The following is an 18,953-nucleotide window of genomic DNA, read 5'->3' as shown; positions in this document are numbered from 1 at the left end:
GCTACAAAAGTCTTTGGACTGTCTTTCATGTTTCTGTCTTCCCTTTCAACATCATCAATATTCAATTCCATCTCCAGTCACTCACACTTAGAGACCCTTTTCTCATCTCTATCTCTAGTTATCATTTTGCTAAAATAAAGAAGTCTTTGTGCTAAATCTTTGAGAGAGAGGCCTGAAGATTTTGTTTAGTACTTTCCCATGTAGTAGTATTTATTGTTTGCTTGAGGTAGTTGTCAGGAAGTGAGTTTGACTGCTATACTAGAGAAAATGTGCTCTCCGTATTTTGTAAATATGAACCCTTTTGTTAGTTTTGTGATTTGGATCTCTCTCTTGAGTTCTTTCCATAGTTTTCATGCCTCTCCAATGCAATGCAATGTGTCTTTAAATGAATCATGTCCTGCTTCATTGTACTATGTTCCAAATACAGTGAGAAGTCTTGATGAAACAGCTTCTTTATTCAATGTGGATAATGATGCAGTAAAGAGAAGTATTGATGGTTTCCTGATTATGATAAATTGCAGCTGTCTGGCTGAGCACAGATTCTTCACTTGGCACATGGATTACAAGGTCCAAAATGGGGATACATGGGAGAGCATTTCGTCGAAATTCGGGTTCTTTGTGCTGGCAATGTCAGAAAACGTGTTGATTCCATCGGTAATTGTGACTCTTGATGTTTTATGTGGCTGTTCTAACAACGCAGACATGGTAACATACAAGGTTCAAAATGGAGATACTGTGTTTACAATCTGTTCTCGGTTTAAAGCTAAGGAAACCAAGACTGTCTTATTGAATGGGCTAGACAATCCAGACATTGATGATTAGTACAATGTAAGATCATTGTTTTGTGAATATTTACTTTTTTCTCTGTTTTCAAATATACTGTTAACGCGTAAACTAGGATGGAAGAATGACTCTGTGTTCAGCCCTAGTGAGACAATGAGTAACAGGTTAAGATAAAGGGGTTCTACTAGTTCTATTGTTTCATCTGATAAATGTCAGTATCTTTGGCTGGTAACTTGAACATATATAAGAGCTGCCCTCTGAATTACATGTTGTTTGAATTGCTCTTTGGTCATTATTTAACAGTATTAGAGTTAGTACTAAAGAGAATATGAGGTAAATTTTTGCTAATTGAATTAGAAGGTTACATTTCTTAGTTTACAGTTGAAACTTCTGGTATATGTGCAGCTGGCTTTAATAACCTAATTACATCTTGTTTTGTTTTGAATGGATGTTTATGTGCAGCTGGCTTTAATAACCTCACTTCCATTGATTATCACAACCAAGGTCAGTCATAAACTTTAACATGTCTAAATTTAAGGTGAAGCACGTCATGTTCTCTTTATCTCTTGGTCTTGAAGCCTTCATCTATATATATATATATATATATATATATATATATATATATATATATATATATATATTTTAAGATGCTAATCCTGACTGTAAAACGTGCTTCTGTTAATGAATGAGTGAAACCTCTCGTAGTAGATATTTTATTTACATATAGCACATTGTCATTGTAAGTTAATTTTTGCTGCTTTGCAGATACGAAGACCAAAAAAACACCAAAATCTCGAGTTTTTATTGTGGTTGGAGCCATTTCAGCTGCTTTAGTTGTCGTACTATTGTCGATCCTACTTGTATTTTGGAAAAACCATATGAAGAAGCGAGCTCGACAACCGATAGCTTCCTCAAGGAGATTGAATTGCTTGCACTGTTATCTTGCATCATGTCCTCAGCATAGAAGTAAATACAGTTCATTGTGGAGCATCTGAATTTTAAGCAATGGATTTTCTTTTCTATTCCTCCTTTTTATAGTACAGATGGAACAGTGTAGTAGAGCCTTGTTAAAGACTGTCTTATCCCTATAAGGTGATTGATTCATGAGATATTTTGTTGCAGAATCTGAAGAAAGCATGGTTTCTTCAATCGGTTCAGACAAAGCCACTATTTTACCGTACAATGAAATACGTGAAGCCACCTCCAACTTTAGCAGATCTTTAATAATTGGCCAAGGATCTTACGGATTAGTCTACCTCGGAAAAATACGAGGAACAGTAAGAGAGCCAATGTGCCTAAAATGAACCCCCCCTAATGTTTGTGCAAGACTTATTCGTTTGTATAGAACCATTTTCACCATACATGCTTCTTTGCATATGTATGTAGGATGTGGCCATCAAGCAGATGTAAGATACAAGCTCCAAAGAGTTTTTGTCAGAGTTAAATATTCTTTGTAAAGTTCATCACATAAACTTAGTAAGGTTCTTTTTGTCAGAGTTTCTTCAATAATGCCCTTAATTTAGTTTGTCTGGAATGTCAAGATTCACCATGCATACTTTTGTCAATTCTATATATTGCTGACCGTTTTTGTCCTACTTCTTTCTAACATTTAATTAGATCGAGCTTATTGGATATGTGGCTGGTGGAGAGTCCTTGTTTCTTGTTTATGAATTTGCCCAAAACGGTGCATTGAGTAATCATCTGCACAATCCTGCATTAAGAGGTTTGGAATTCCCAACTTCTTACAGCTAATGATGGAATTTCTTTATGATTTCAAAGTTTTTTGGAATTGGTTTGTGTCAAAATTACTGTGAGAACAATCTTCGTTATCACATGGTTGTCAGATTGTATATCATCAGTCATTATGCATTGTATGTTGTACAGCTTATGGTAGCAACAAGAGTTGAGTGGAATGCTTAAATTTTCTTTAAATGATTTTTTAGTAGAAAGGCAAGTGTGAATCTAGTATATCAGCAACCGTACCGCTATGCTTCAACCCCAAATACTTGTCCTTCAGCTCGATGCTCTTCACTATTGTGCTTCAACTGCATATTGAGATTCTTTTAACTTCGCACCTTTATGCCTCACGAATCTACATTGATGCTTTGAATTCTCCATACCTTTCGATGGAACTTCGTACTTCTATGCTTTTAAATTCCTTGCCAGCCCTTTGTCCTTCAATATCATATCTTCACGCCCCCCTCTCCATTTTTCTGCTCTCAACTCCATGCCTTTTTGTTTCTACTTCATACCCCTGTGCTCTGGTTTTATTCTTTGGTGTCTCGTATCCCAATCTTTTGCCTTCAACTTCTTATCTTTCTACTTCAATTACAATCATTTATGCTTCATATCTACACCTTAGTCTTTTCTCCGCTAGACCTATATGTTTTGTTGCCTCCATACCTTTTCCGTTTCATCTTCATATATTTGTGCTCGAGGTTACTTTATATGCTCTTCTATCTAACACCAAGAATATGAGGGTCTAGTTATGTTATTTTTCCGCAATTTGTAAAATAAGGCAAAACTCTACAATCAAATGAATATGAAAATACTTCCCGATTGCATGCATGTGTGTTCGTGTATGTGCGTGTGCGTGTATGTACTTTTGAGCGTATGCATCTTGGAATCACTGCTTTACAACTAATTATTTTGAGGGATGGTATTAAAGCACCTGGTCATAATAATTGAGATTGTTTACAAGTTAGTTATTAAGCTTTGATGCATTTGTAGGTCATAAACCTCTCCCTTGGACTACACGAGTTCAGATTGCTCTTGATGCAGCTAAAGGTCTTGAGTATATACATGAACGAACAAAACCTTACTATGTCCATCGAGATGTCAAGCCAAGCAATATTCTCTTAGACTCCAATTTCCACGCAAAGGTAAGTATTATTGTAGCAGTTTTTAATGGTGGTTGGCGAAATACTCTGGATATTGAGCGTTTGTATAGAGGAAGAGATTCGTTCTTTAAATTTTGAGCACTTGCATATAAATTCATCTTCTTTTGTTTAGATCATCTCCACTATTGTGGTACAATTCTGGTTGATTTGATCTCATTTCAAGCCCTTTAATGTTCAATTTCTGTCCACCAGATTGCAGATTTTGGGCTGGTAAAAGTTATTAGAACAATCTCCAGATGCTGGAGGTGCAGCAGCATCTAGAATTGTTGCCACATTTGGTTACCTTGCACCCGAGTGTGTACTTACTTAAGCTCTCATTGATGATTTTGGTTTGATTCTTGTTGTTATCATCATCTGTTCATCTACTGATGTTTCAATATATATGATCCATTAAGAAACATAATTTTCCCTTGAAAACTAGGTATGTTCGAGATGGACATGTGACCGCAAAGAGCGATGTCTATTCCAGCATTAAGTAAAGATGCAAGTCCTGAAAATGAAGAGCTCAGTAAACATCGTTCTGTGGTGCAATACGTGAGTATGCTCATTGGTTCTACTCTTAAATAAGTTTTCCGTAAGAACATGAAACGCAAACCGGTGGCCAGAGTTTTTAGGCTGGTTTAAGTAATTAATCTGCATATGCCATTTACCAGTTAATTTTGGTTTATATTTCCGTTGATCCAGATGCTGTCAGCATTGAATGATAGCCAGGAATCTTTCGACGAGCTGGCCAAATGCATTGATCTGAACCTGACCTCCTACAACAAAGATTCACTCTATGAGGTATGACTCATTTCCACCTTTTCTTGTGCATTTGAAGTTCTACGTAGCGTGTGGTTACTGTCTCGAAATAAAAAAAGACACAAACAGGGGAGACCGAGTGAAAATGTCTCTGAAATTCACCGTTCGAACAGATTTATTTTAAATCTTTGTCTTTATCTCTTCATTCAAAATTGTTTTTATCCTTTTGTATCTCTTCCTTTTATCTTGAGATACAAAACAAACGCAACATATATGTAATGTGGGAAGAAATTATTTTAACTATCTAAATCTCTTATCTTTGCATTGCCTGTTGATTGGCCTAAGAAGCTGCTCTAAATTGAGTTTTTTGTCGAAATGTTTCAGCTCTTTCATTCGAACTCTTCTCTGACTTGACATGTTTTCTTGTTTTGACATTCTCTAAGATGGCCCTCTTGTCCAAGGACTGTGTTGATGACAATTGGAAACGGCGTCCTGATATGAGTAGAGTTGTGTTACGCCTTTCACACCTACTTTCAAGCTCCAGAGAGTGGGAGGAACTATAGTTCGATTGCCTCGCAGGGTAAATTTACAGCCAAAATCTGCAACGCATTTTCTAGGAGGTTCAAGACTTGGACTTATTTTGTACAAAAATCTAGTATTTTCCTTGGTGTATTTTCCCTTTTGTTTGTTGATTCTTTTCAAGGCATCTAGAGATCGTAGAGTTTACAATGCCTTTGACAATTTGTCAGGATTCCTCAAGCAAGGTAAAATAACTTCACGCATGTGTCATTAGAAAATTGTTGCAGAGATGTGGTTGCATGCTTTATATCCTATTATACGTAATAGGATATAAAGCATAGTTATTACACTCAACTTATTAACTCGGCAAAACTTGATTGGTGATTGGTTCGAGTTAACTCGACCCCCCATTGATGGATGCTTTTCTCTAACTCGGTCTCTCTAAATCTGATATGATAAAAGAGAAGATTAATTAATTTCTTTTAATCTTTTTGCAAAGCTTGCGTAACAAACATGGAGCCTAACCTAGATCCCATTTATTTGATAGTTATATCTTCAGCATTTTCTGTTGTCCCATATACATTTTTCTTTCAGATTTTATTCAGCAAATTTCAGGGAATTCTTGGTTTTGATTCAGGAAATTTGAGAATTCTTGTTCTTTTCTAGTTTGATTAGATGTTGGTGGACTTGATGATCTCATTTGGGTCGGGTTATCAAGTTTAAGATATTATTGGGCTTCTGTTTTACCCATTGTCGATTTGGGCTTCCATTCTACCTAGGGCTCCATAAATTATGGCCCTAGGACCATACCATCATCAGGCTGCATCACAAGATTCACCATCTCATCAACATTTTTGCTATTTTATAAATTCAAAACAAATGGAAAATTTCCTTAAACCTTTCTTTATTATTAGTTTTTTTCCTCATTACAGAAAAAAAAATCAAGAGGCTTACAAAATACTTGTGGAATCTTAGGCTTGACTTGGTGCAAAGACTTTCGTTGAGGCAATTAATAAATTAATAAATTGAGACGAAATAATTATTCAAACATATTAAAATGGATTTAGAAATAATATATTAATTATTAAATTGTAATTATTTTTACTATAAACATACATACTTTTTTTTCATGAATTTATATTATATGAATAGCTTTTATGAAACTCAACTAATAAATATTATATGAATAGCTTTTATGAAACTCAACTAATAAATATCTTAATAAGAATATATTTTAATTGATAAAAGCTAGAGAATTTTTTTTATTGTTTCTTAAATTATCTTAACATGTTTTTAATAAAGTTAATTACTTATTTTCTAGGATAAAGGTTAAATGATATTCGGGGAAAAAAAAAAAAAACTTTGCCATCTCATGATCATAAAGAAAGTAGCCATTTTTTTTATTTATTCATTTATTTAATTATTGTGACAGAGAGTGGAAGCAGAGATCAGAGAAGGCATCGATATACGAATATGCCAAGGAGGAAATGTCAAAGTGACAAAAGGAAATTTGCAGAGACGAAGAGGACTTGAAAGGGACAAAAGGCAACCGTACCGCTATGCTTCAACTCCAAATACTTGTCCTTCAGCTCGATGCTCTTCACCATTGTGCTTCAACTGCATATTGAGATTCTTTTAACTTCGCACCTTTATGCCTCACGAATCTACATTGATGCTTTGAATTCTCCATACCTTTCGATGGAACTTCGTACTTCTATGCTTTTAAATTCCTTGCCAGCCCTTTGTCCTTCAATATCATATCTTCACGCCCCCCTCTCCATTTTTCTGCTCTCAACTCCATGCCTTTTTGTTTCTACTTCATACCCCTGTGCTCTGGTTTTATTCTTTGGTGTCTCGTATCCCAATCTTTTGCCTTCAACTTCTTATCTTTCTACTTCAATTACAATCATTTATGCTTCATATCTACACCTTAGTCCTTTCGCCGCTAGACCTATATGTTTTGATGCCTCCATACCTTTTCTGTTTCATCTTCATATATTTGTGCTCGAGGTTACTTCATATGCTCTTCTATCTAACACCGAGAATATGAGGGCTTAGTTATGTTATTTTGCCGCAATTGGTAAAATAAGGCAAAACTCTACAATCAAATGAATATGAAAATACTTCCTGATCGCATGCATGTGTGTTCGTGTATGTGCGTGTGCGTGTATGTACTTTTGAGCGTATGCATCTTAGAATCACTGCTTTACAACTAATTATTTTGAAGGATGGTATTAAAGCACCTGGTCATAATAATTCAGATTGTTTACAAGTTAGTTATTAAGCTTTGATGCATTTGTAGGTCATAAACCTCTCCCTTGGACTACACGAGTTCAGATTGCTCTTGATGCAGCTAAAGGTCTTGAGTATATACATGAACACACAAAACCTTACTATGTCCATCGAGATGTCAAGCCAAGCAATATTCTCTTAGACTCCAATTTCCACGCAAAGGTAAGTATTATTGTAGCAGTTTTTAATGGTGGTTGGCGAAATACTCTGGATATTGAGCGTTTGAATAGAGGGAGAGATTCGTTCCTTAAATTTTGAGCACTTGCATATAAATTCATCTTCTTTTGTTTAGATCATCTCCACTATTGTGGTACAATTCTGGTTGATTTGATCTCATTTCAAGCCCTTTAATGTTCAATTTCTGTCCACCAGATTGCAGATTTTGGGCTGGTAAAGTTATTAGAACAATCTCCAGATGCTGGAGGTGCAGCAGCATCTAGAATTGTTGCCACATTTGGTTACCTTGCACCCGAGTGTGTACTTACTTAAGCTCTCATTGATGATTTTGGTTTGATTCTTGTTGTTATCATCATTTGTTCATCTACTGATGTTTCAATATAAATGATCCATTAAGAAACATAATTTTCATTTGAAAACTAGGTATGTTCGAGATGGACATGTGACCGCAAAGATCGATGTCTATTCCTTCGGTGTTGTTCTTATGGAATTACTTACTGGTCAGCCAGCATTAAGTAAAGATGCAAATCCTGAAAATGAAGAGCTCAGTGAACATCGTTCTGTGGTGCAATACGTGAGTATGCTCATTGGTTCTACTCTTAAACAAGTTTTCCGTAAGAACAAGAAACGCAAACTGGTGGCCAGAGTTTTTTGGCTGGTTTGAGTAATTAATCTGCATATGCCATTTACCAGTTAATTTTGGTTTATATTTCCGTTGATCCAGATGCTGTCAGCATTGAATGATAGCCAGGAATCTTTCGACGAGCTGGCCAAATGCATTGATCTGAACCTGACCTCCTACAACAAAGATTCACTCTATGAGGTATGACTCATTTCCACCTTTTCTTGTGCATTTGAAGTTCTACGTAGCGTGTGGTTACTGTCTCGAAATAAAAAAAGACACAAACAGGGGAGACCGAGTGAAAATGTCTCTGAAATTCACTGTTCGAACAGATTTATTTTAAATCCTTGTCTTTATCTCTTCAATCAAAATTGTTTTTGTCCTTTTGTATCTCTTCCTTTTATCTTGAGATACAAAACAAACGCAACATATATGTAATGTGGGAAGAAACTATTTTAACTATCTAAATCTCTTATCTTTGCATTGCCTGTTGATTGGCCTAAGAAGCTGCTCTAAATTGAGTTTTTTGTCGAAATGTTTCAGCTCTTTCATTCGAACTCTTCTCTGACTTGACATATTTTCTTGTTTTGACATTCTCTAAGATGGCCCTCTTGTCCAAGGACTGTGTTGATGACAATTGGAAACGGCGTCCTGATATGAGTAGAGTTGTGTTACGCCTTTCACGCATACTTTCAAGCTCCAGAGAGTGGGAGGAACTATAGTTCGATTGCCTCGCAGGGTAAATTTACAGCCAAAATCTGCAACGCATTTTCCAGGAGGTTCAAGACTTGGACTTATTTTGTACAAAAATCTAGTATTTTCCTTGGTGTATTTTCCCTTTTGTTTGTTGATTCTTTTCAAAGCATCTAGAGATCGTAGAGTTTACAATGCCTTTGACAATTTGTCAGGATTCCTCAAGCAAGGTAAAATAACTTCACGCATGTGTCATTAGAAAATTGTTGCAGAGATGTGGTCGCATGCAGAAGAATTAATGAGAAAATATGACAAGATCATGTTTGTTTTTGTTATACATAATAGGATATAAAGCATAGTTATTACAGTCAACTTATTAACTCAGCAAAACTTGATTGGTGATGGGTCCGAGTTAACTCGACCCCCCATTGATGGATGCTTTTCTCTAACTCAGTCTCTCTAAATCTGATATGATAAAAGAGAAGATTAATTAATTTCTTTTAATCTTTTTGCAAAGTTTGCGTAACAAACATGGAGCCTAACCTAGATCCCATTTATTTGATAGTTATATCTTCAGCGTTTTCTGTTGTCCCATATACATTTTTCTTTCAGATTTTATTCAGCAAATTTCAGGGAATTCTTGGTTTTGATTCAGGAAATTTGGGAATTCTTGTTCTTTTCTAGTTTGATTAGATGTTGGTGGGCTTGATGATCTCATTTGGGTTGGATTATCAAGTTTAAGATATTATTGGGCTTCTGTTTTACCCATTGTCGATTTGGGCCTCCATTCTACCTAGGGTCCATAAATTATGGCCCTAGGACCATGCCATCATCAGGCTGCATTACAAAAAAAAAAAAAAAAAAGATCAAGAGGCTTGGAAAAATATTTGTGGAATCTTAGGCTTGACTTGGTGCAAAGACTTTCGTTAGAAAATCCACTTTTTTTTATTTATTCATTTATTTAATTATTGTGACAGAGAGTGGAAGCAGAGATCAGAGAAGGCATCGATATACGAATATGCCAAGGAGGAAATGTCAAAGTGACAAAAGGAAATTTGCAGAGACGAAGAGGACTTGAAAGGGACAAAAGGCCACTTTACATCTTCCAAATAAATTTCAAAATGACGAGGAAATGAGATTGTTTGCAGTGAATCAGATCCGTGGCAGTGCAAGAAAATGTTATTGGATCAAGTGTTCGGAGGCATTTACTAAAATTATTAATTTCTTTCCTTCTTAACATTCAGTATCGTCTGACGTCCTGTTTTTTAGTATAAAGAAGAAGTCTCTCCCTAATTGAATATTAAATAGATCGCTTATATATTTCCAAGCTGATGTATCTTGTATTTATAAGGAATTAATTTAATCGTACTGCAACTATAAATAATATTAATCATCATTGTCGTTGCACTCAATCTAATTAAGTTGATTAAATTTTATACAAACCCATAATATCAAGAACTTTTTGAAAATAAATAGTTTAATGATAAGAATTTAAGATCAAAAAATTTAATTTTCATGTTATTTCATGTTTAAACCATGTAATTGCTAATATGATGGTCATTAAAGACTTACATGTTTATTAACTTCATAACTTATAGAATTAGTTAAGGTATATATAAACTGGTCTGAACATCCTTATGAATTAAAAAAAAATTAAAAGTAACAGTACAATATGGTTTCAATTAAAATAAATGGCTTTGAAGTTTCAACTTATAAACTTCGTATGCAGATACTAAAATATATACACAGTATTTAAAGTTGGGAAATGTCTATAATTTTTAATTGTGGAGCTCGAGACTTGAGAAATCTACGTGAGAACGTAATTTATGTTACTTCGTTCAAGAGAGACCAAAACACAGAAAGCGATGCAGCATGCAGTAGCAGAATTCACAAGAAACTAGATATAGTTTAGTTAGTTATATCTTATATTTTATTTAAAAATTATTAATTTGAGTGTTATAAATTTTAAAATTATTAGATATATACATAGTCATTAATTTCAGGATCTATAAAATTAATCAAAATATATGTAAATTGATCCGGACATCCACATTAATAAATAAAAAATAAAAAAACAAGGCATGAGCTCAATTGGTCCCTTCTTTTTTATTTACGTGGATGTCCGGGTCAGCTTGCGCGCACCACGACTAATCCCACGGCTCACTGAACATCCTGCAAACCCAGTGAGTATGTAAGGCACCGCGGGGGTGACAGGCGTGCACGGTGAGGTTTGAACCCAGGATGCAGAAGAAGAGAACAAGTCCCTTCAACAACTGGACCAAGACCTCAAGTACCTCAATTGGTCCCTTCTTTGTTGTCAGCACAGAAAATCATTGAGAATGATTTACAATAACTTAGCCTTAAAAAATAAGTCTTAAAGAGTGTCGAGAAGATTAGCCGATTTGACCAATTGCACGGTTAACAAGCCTTAAATGTGACAACATGAACTAATCGAATCTATGAATTAGATGGGATCCATGCTTCGAAACATCACCGACATTTGTGATCGAAATGTTGATTCAAGTGCGCAAGTGTCGGTCATGGCCCTGTGTCCTTGGCTGACCCGAGATGGTGCCACCACTTCATTGTCAAGGAAACATAGTTATAAGACATTCACTGATCGGTTGATGAATTAACTCCTGTTTTGAATTTCTATTTATAAATAATTAAAATGATATTTAGGTGTTGTTTAGAATTGCATTCAAACTATACTTTCTGAAAATTTGAATATTTTATTATCTTAAAATTAATTTTTTTATATTTCGAATTGTTTTAATATATTATTATCAAAAATAATTTTTAAAAGATACTATTTTAATAAAATTTTATATAAATAATATTTTATAAAATAATTATTACCACACTATCTAATATATCTTTTAAAAAAATCAAGTTTTTTTCATCAAACTAATCTAAACCATACCCAAGATTAATGAGACATTACATTACTCGGTCAAATCAAGCCAAGTCTTGTAAGTTATAACAGTCTTGCGGCAGTACGTGAAAGGTACTGGTTTTAGTTTTGGTCTGCCTAGGTGTAAAGATAGATTAAATACGTGTTGTTTTTTTTGTTATTTTTAAAAATATTTTATATATTAAAATAATAATTTTTTTATTTTTAACCATTATTTTTTATATCAGTAAATTAAAATTATCTAAAAAAATTAAAAAAAAATATTAATACAAAATAAAAATAAATAAATAAAATTTAATTTTTTAAAAAAAATTACTTTTAAAATATAAAAATAACAAAGCTAAAGAAGTGGTCAGTGGCCTAATAATGGTCCAAATCAGAAATTTGCCGTGGCTGTGCATCAGGAATAGAATATTCTCCTACTTGAGGTCTTTATTTGGTGGTCGAAGGAATTTGTTTTTTTTCTCTGTATCCTGAGTTCAAATCTCACCATACACGTCTATCATTCCCGTGGTGTCTTATATGCTCACTGGGTTTGCAGGATGTTTAGTGAGTTGTAGGATTAGTCGTGGTGTGCGCAAGCTGGCCCGGACATCCATGTAAATAAATAAATAAAAAAGAATAGAATATTCTCATCACGCCAGTGTGACGGACGAGACTAATTCAATGGAGGCTCCATGCATTAAAAAAAGTCTAAATTCTTAACTTGGTTAGGTATTTCTTGGTGGAATATTTCCCATTTGTCACCAAACCTTTTTGTTTTTGTCCCTTACTTTCTTGTTTTCAGCTGTTTCGATGCAGCCTCGAAGGCAATATTCACCTTGATAGTTGCTTGATGCCCCACACCAAATATGTACAAGAACAACCCTTTCAACACGAAATAATTTTTTATTATTATTAATCAGCAGCTCGACATGTAAAATATTATGCTTTCTCGTTATTTTCTGTCTATGTTCCATGCATATTATTTTTTTAAAAATATTTTTTACTTTATAAATTTTTTCATATTTTTATTTTTGATGGTATAGCATAAAAACCGTGAAAAAACATTAAAAAATATTAATTTAATATTTTTTCAAGTAAAATATATTTTAAAAAACAGAATTCATCACTCATTTAAACAATCTTATATTTGACATTGTGTCACGGAAGTGCTTTTTAAAAAAAAAAATTATTTGTTTTAAGTTAATATATTTTTAATGTTTTAAGATCATTTTTGATGTACTAATATTAAAAATAAATTTTAAAAACTAAAAAATATTTTAGAAAATAACAACTGCACTTTTAAATATCCTTTTAGTTAGACCCCTGTCCAAGTGAACATGCACTGTTTTTTCTTTTTTATAATTTTCATGGTCAATTTGAGATAGATAGATACATGCTTGTATAGAATATCATGATAAGATGGTCTGTTGAGTATTTTATTTTTATTTTAAAAACACCATGCATTAACGCTTTAATCATCACTGCGTGGATTGATTACAGAATTAAAAACTTGATTAATTGCAGTTTTTTTCCCCCACTAATTCTCTGTCTCGTACACTGCGACGGGAGGTGATGCCTTCCCTGGATCCTCCGATCCCAGAAAGGTGCCTTTCTGGAGTTCCCGTGATTCGAAGTCTATACGGTTGGCAGCATGGCGCTTTCATCACTTAGTTCCAAGATAGAAAGCCATGGCAGACTAAAGAAAGCTTCAAATCCCAAATGAGTGGCAACTAAACCAAAGAAAGCTTCAAATCCCAAATGAGTGGCAATTCAAGGTTTAGTTGCCACAAAGATCCATTGTAGTTTGATTCTTGTTTAGTTATATCTCGTGGTTTCATCTACAAAGTACAATCTTTTAGTTAAAACTAGACCATTTCTTTGGGCTATGTTAATGTTGCATGAATTAAATTTTTTTGGATGTAAAAAAATATTCGAGTATTGTTAATATGTTTTTTTAGTAAAAAAAAATAAAATAAAATGTGAATTGACTTGAGGTGATTTGGTTAATTTGGCAAGTCCAAAAACAACCATAAAAAACTGATAAAAATATAGTTTGACTAAAAAATTAAGATAACATCTTGTTTTAAATATCGAAACAATAGCATATTAGACTGACTTGAATCAACTCGAGTTAACCTGTAAAATTCATCACTCATGTCATAAGATCCTAATAACTCTATAGAAAGTAAATAAAAAAACTAAACATAATTCTCAATTAACTCAATGTTGAATTATGAAATTGAAAATAAAATTCAACTAGAAAAATATGGCGATTCAACTCGGGTTTAACCGTCAAATTAAGGTTATGAAACCGAGATAACCCTATAAAAAACAAATAAAAATAAATTATGAAGCTCAATTTACAATTAAAACAATGTTGAAATATAAAATTAAAAAAAAATCAATTAAAAAAACACAAAAAAGCACTTGAGTCAATTGATTAAATCTGTAACCTAAATCATAATTTTCAATTACCTAATGTTTAAGTATTAAATTGAAAAAAAAAACACAAAAAATAATTATATTCCATTCGGATTAACATGTCAAACCTAGATTAAGAAATCATGATAATTTCATGACATGTAAATTAAAGAAAAAATTATAAATTTTAATTCATAATCAATTTAATATTAAAAATAAAACTAAAAAAAATATTAATTAAAAAAACTAAAAAAAAAACTAAAAATAAACCTAATTAATCTGCAAAAACTCACAGCCTAAATCATAACTTAAAAAAAATAATGCAATTACCCTATTCAAAACACGAGTTCATCATGAAAAAAACCAAAACTACAACGAGACCCACTGCCATGAAACCATTGGGTTTAGTTAGGGCACCGTCTAATCAACATTTTTCGAAGGACCCCATGATTTTGCTGTCAATATCGTTCCTTACCGAACTGATAAGATAATACTTAACCCCCAGTCATCGCCGGTCCACGCTCTTGACTCACTAAAATTTACTGATATATATATATATATATATATATATATATATATATATATATATATATATATATTATTGTAGAGAATATCCTTAAATCAATTTACGCATTGCTTGGAATTAAATTATCTTTTTATATAATTTTAAAAATGCATCTTCCTATTGAGAAAGAAAACATAACCACCAAACCAGTCATTCTACTACATCCTTTTCTATGTACCTAAAGCAAACATTTCAAACGATAATAAGTACTAAAATATTTCTGTGGCAGTTTGTATTTTTTGTCAAATTAAAGAGAAACATTTGCTTAATTAGCTAAATAGTTCCGTACCAGATACCACATATAATTATTTTTTCAAATCTTAATTTTATAAAAGCTAAAATAATTATACATTGGTTTTGTAAAAACTAAAATAACATGTTTTTTTTAATTTTATATGCAAAAAAATTGCTTAATTAGCTAAAATAGCTTCATACTAAATACCATACATGATTGTTTTTCATCTCACAACAATTTTAACCAAGTGAGTATTTTTAAAATCACAAACAAAAGTATTTTTTTATTTTAAATCATAACAATAAAAACTACTATGATATCAAACACATACTAAGAACATAATGAAGTAATCTAAGAACATAAAAACTACTATGATATCAAACACATACTAAAAATAATCTATTATTTTTTAAATTTATTTTAACCAAGTGAGTATTTTTTAAATCACAAACAAAAGTATTTTTTTAAATCTATTATTTTATTCACCTTGACTTTTAAAGTGAATCACATGAAGTAACTAATGATAATTTACTAGTTGATATTTTTTTATTATTTTTAACTAAATTTCTCCTTCACAGTAAGAAATGTTGCGTATTGGTATCCAAAATGTGAATAGAAATATGACTTGCTTTTGAATCAACTTCATTTGGTTTTGAGACAAGAAACTGTGCCGGATTTGAAGCTAAACCTTGCTTAATCTTCACACAATTAAGCTTAAAATTATACAATTAAACCATTGATCAGAGCCAGCACCGGCATTAGATGGCACATGTTTAGATACAAGCGTGCCTTGTGTTAACCAAAGGTTGTAACTTGTATCATCATTTTTATTTTTATTTTTATTTTTTGTGAGAAAAACAGGTTGGTAATTACTGGAAAGATGAGGGTTTATTAGGAAATAAAATAGCACTAAAGGGGCAATTGCTTGACACCCGCACTTCACGGTAGTTTGCAAGAACAGTCAACACCACAGCACCAAACACGATAGCTGTCTCACGTGATTCCTCGTTTTTTCTTTTTGGAACCATTGTTTCCTACAATAAAAGCGTTTTCCATCGAGGCACATTTATTTGCTGAAAAATATTTTTGTTTAGAAAAATAAATTATTTTTTTATGTTTAGTGCATAATAAAAAATAAATTGAAAAATATTTTATAGTATTTGGTTATGTCATAGAAAAATGAGCTGAAAAATAATTTATTAATGTTTTTTTTCAAGTTTATTAAAATAATGAGAAACAAATCTTACAAATTAAAAAGTTAAATGAGAATGAAATTAAAAAAAAAATATAATTTCATAAATTATTTCAAATAAAATAAATAATAATCAAAATGATAGAAATCAAATCTAAAAAATTAAAAATTAAAAAGATAAAAAAATAAAATAATAATAATTAACATTTCATCAATTATTTCAAATAAAATAAGTAACAATCAAAATAATGAGGATAAAATTTGATAGATAAAAAATTTAAATAAAAAAATATAAGAAAAAAACAAATAACAATTATAAAAATAAGAACCAAATTTAATATAAAAATTAAAATTTAAGAGATGAAATTAAAAAAAAATATTCAAAACAAAATATATATAGCAATTCAAAAGTTTGAGGATCAAATTTGATATATTCAGCAAATAATGACATTTCTAAATTTTTCATAACTTCTAGAAAGTGTTTTCTGCACAAAAAAAAAAAAAAACACTTTTCTGAAAACCAAGCCAATTTTTCCTTTGAATGGAAAGTATTTTTCGTTGACCAAAAAAAGTTTTTCGTCAACTAACTTTTCTAATGACAAATAAACACAGAAAAGTTTGGAAAGTGATTTTTCGGAAACCACTTTTCGGAAAATAAACATTACCTAAAAATTTGTTTGTTTTTATGTTTTAAAAGTGTTTTTGAAAAAAAATTATTTTTTTTATTTACTTTAAATTAATATGTTTTGATGTTTGTAGATCATTTTAATGTGTTAATATTAATAATAATTTTTAAAAAAATAAAAAATGTGCTGAAGTAGTCTATGAGCATTGAAAACATTATTTTTATACATTTTTTAGTGAAAAACATTTTTAAAAGTAACCTCAATCATAATCTCAAACAGGCTACATACCAAATAATAAAAACATATAAATGTTAATTTTAGTTAAGTTAATTCACAAAAATTATAATTTAGAACCCCTTCATTGATTTAACTGGATTTTTAATAATTTGATTAATCAAGTTAAATCTTGCTTGGTCAATACTAAGATTATTTATTTATTTATAAAGAACAGGATACTATAATTTTTAATATAAATAACTAATTTGAATTTATATGACAATGCAGTTTTTTTTTTTCTGAATTAATCTTTGATGGGAATCTTGTGACAAAAAAATATCAGGGTCTAGTACAATGGCCTTTTGCAAATAATGGGCTCGTTGTAAAAATAAATATGTGATCAAGATTTTTTTTTTCTTCTAAAAATGGTCAAGAAAAATAATTTTATAATTATAGATAAATCCTCCTAGAACTCGTGAATGTTGTCCACTCTTGCATGGATAGATAGGACGAACGGATCTGTGGCGGATATATTTTTTTAATATATACAACGCTAGCAAATGTTGCAAACATTTTGTTTTTCGGGTATAAAGTGCATTTAAAGCATAGTTTTCAAATCCAATCCAATCCGGTCCAAGGTTTAGATTTTAAATTTTGAACAAACTATTTGGGTCAAATTATTTTTTAAAAAAAAAAACGACATCATTTTAATAAATAAATAAAGTATAAATCAACAAGTTGCAACCAAATTCTTAATCGGGTTTTGCTAGGTTAACTAGGTTTTTTTTTTGTTTTTTTTAATCCGGCCCGGTTCCAACATATGCCGAGTTCAAGTTGATTTGCTAAATCGGGTTTCAAAATTATGATTTAAAATATTATTTTTTGAGCTAAGAATGAAAAAAAAGTGTCATTTAACTTTAATCAATTTCAAGAGGTTATATAACTTTTAATGTATTGATTTCGTAGTTAGATCTTGTTTGTTAAAAAAACCATTAAAAATTCAATCCCATAATTATAATAATTTCTCAATGATTTTAATTATGTAACTGATATTGCTTCCCTTGAGTCATTTTTATTAAAATTTATCATTTTCGGTTTACATTCAAGGCGATTTTACACATATTTCATTAAAAACTTGCTTTTAGACATATATAATTATATTATCATTACTAAAACAGTCTTTGTATTTGATTAGATAATGGAAACAAAAGGTATCTCTCTACTTCATATTTTAAAATAAAAAAAATCACATATTTTTTTTATAAATATATAATTTTTATATTTGTATCTCTATTTATTTTATACTTTTTACCATAAAAAAACTAGTTAAATGAAAGAATTAATATATAGAAACCCATTTTTTAAAAAAATAATTAGTTGACTACTTCCACAAATTTATGAATTTAAAAGTCATCAATGATAAAAAAAAATTAATAAATAAGAATAATATTTATTTTTGTGATTCGACCATGTTTTTGAAAATTTTTGATTTGCTTCATGTTATTTTTTTATTTTTTAAATTGTTTTGATGTATTGATGTAAAAATAAATTTTTGAATGATGAATTTTCAAGCAAAAATCAAATTGAAAAACAATATTTACTTACAATCTCAAACACACTCTAAGTGTGTTTTTGGTATGTAAATTGTACTTTTTAAAAGTATTTTTCATTTAAAAATATATTAATTTTTTTTTTAGTATTTGTTCTTATATCAACTTCTTAAAATCATCATAAAATATTTAAGCGGGTGTTTGATATTAATTTTCAACTTGCTTTTTTGATAATATTAGAATTTGTTTTTTAAAATTTTTTGAATCGTTTTGATATGTTATTGTTAAAGATAATTTTTTTTAAAATTATTCTTTTAATATATTTAAAAAAATCACTTAAAAAAATAACAACTACTATACTTCTAAACACTCCCTAAATTAAAAACACTTATAAAACACATCAAAAAATATATATTTTTTTAAAAAAAAAAACTCCTCTAGTCCTATTTTAACATTAAAGAAAAAAAGAGTACTAAAAAACAATGGAATGCAAATAAAAAAATAAGAAAAAAACCAAGCCCA

General features: G+C 30.9%; 1 pseudogene; it reads left to right on the top strand.

Moving 5' to 3' along the window:
• Positions 1 to 363: 363 nt before the first annotated feature.
• On the top strand, positions 364 to 8,194 carry LOC140955707 (lysM domain receptor-like kinase 3; annotated as a pseudogene).
• Positions 8,195 to 18,953: the final 10,759 nt, after the last annotated feature.

This window comes from Populus alba, chromosome 6, assembly GCF_005239225.2.
Source record: "Populus alba chromosome 6, ASM523922v2, whole genome shotgun sequence".
In the NCBI taxonomy this organism is placed as follows: domain Eukaryota; kingdom Viridiplantae; phylum Streptophyta; class Magnoliopsida; order Malpighiales; family Salicaceae; genus Populus; species Populus alba.
Note: the sequence above shows the minus strand (reverse complement) of the source record. Positions and strands in the feature narration are given on the sequence as shown.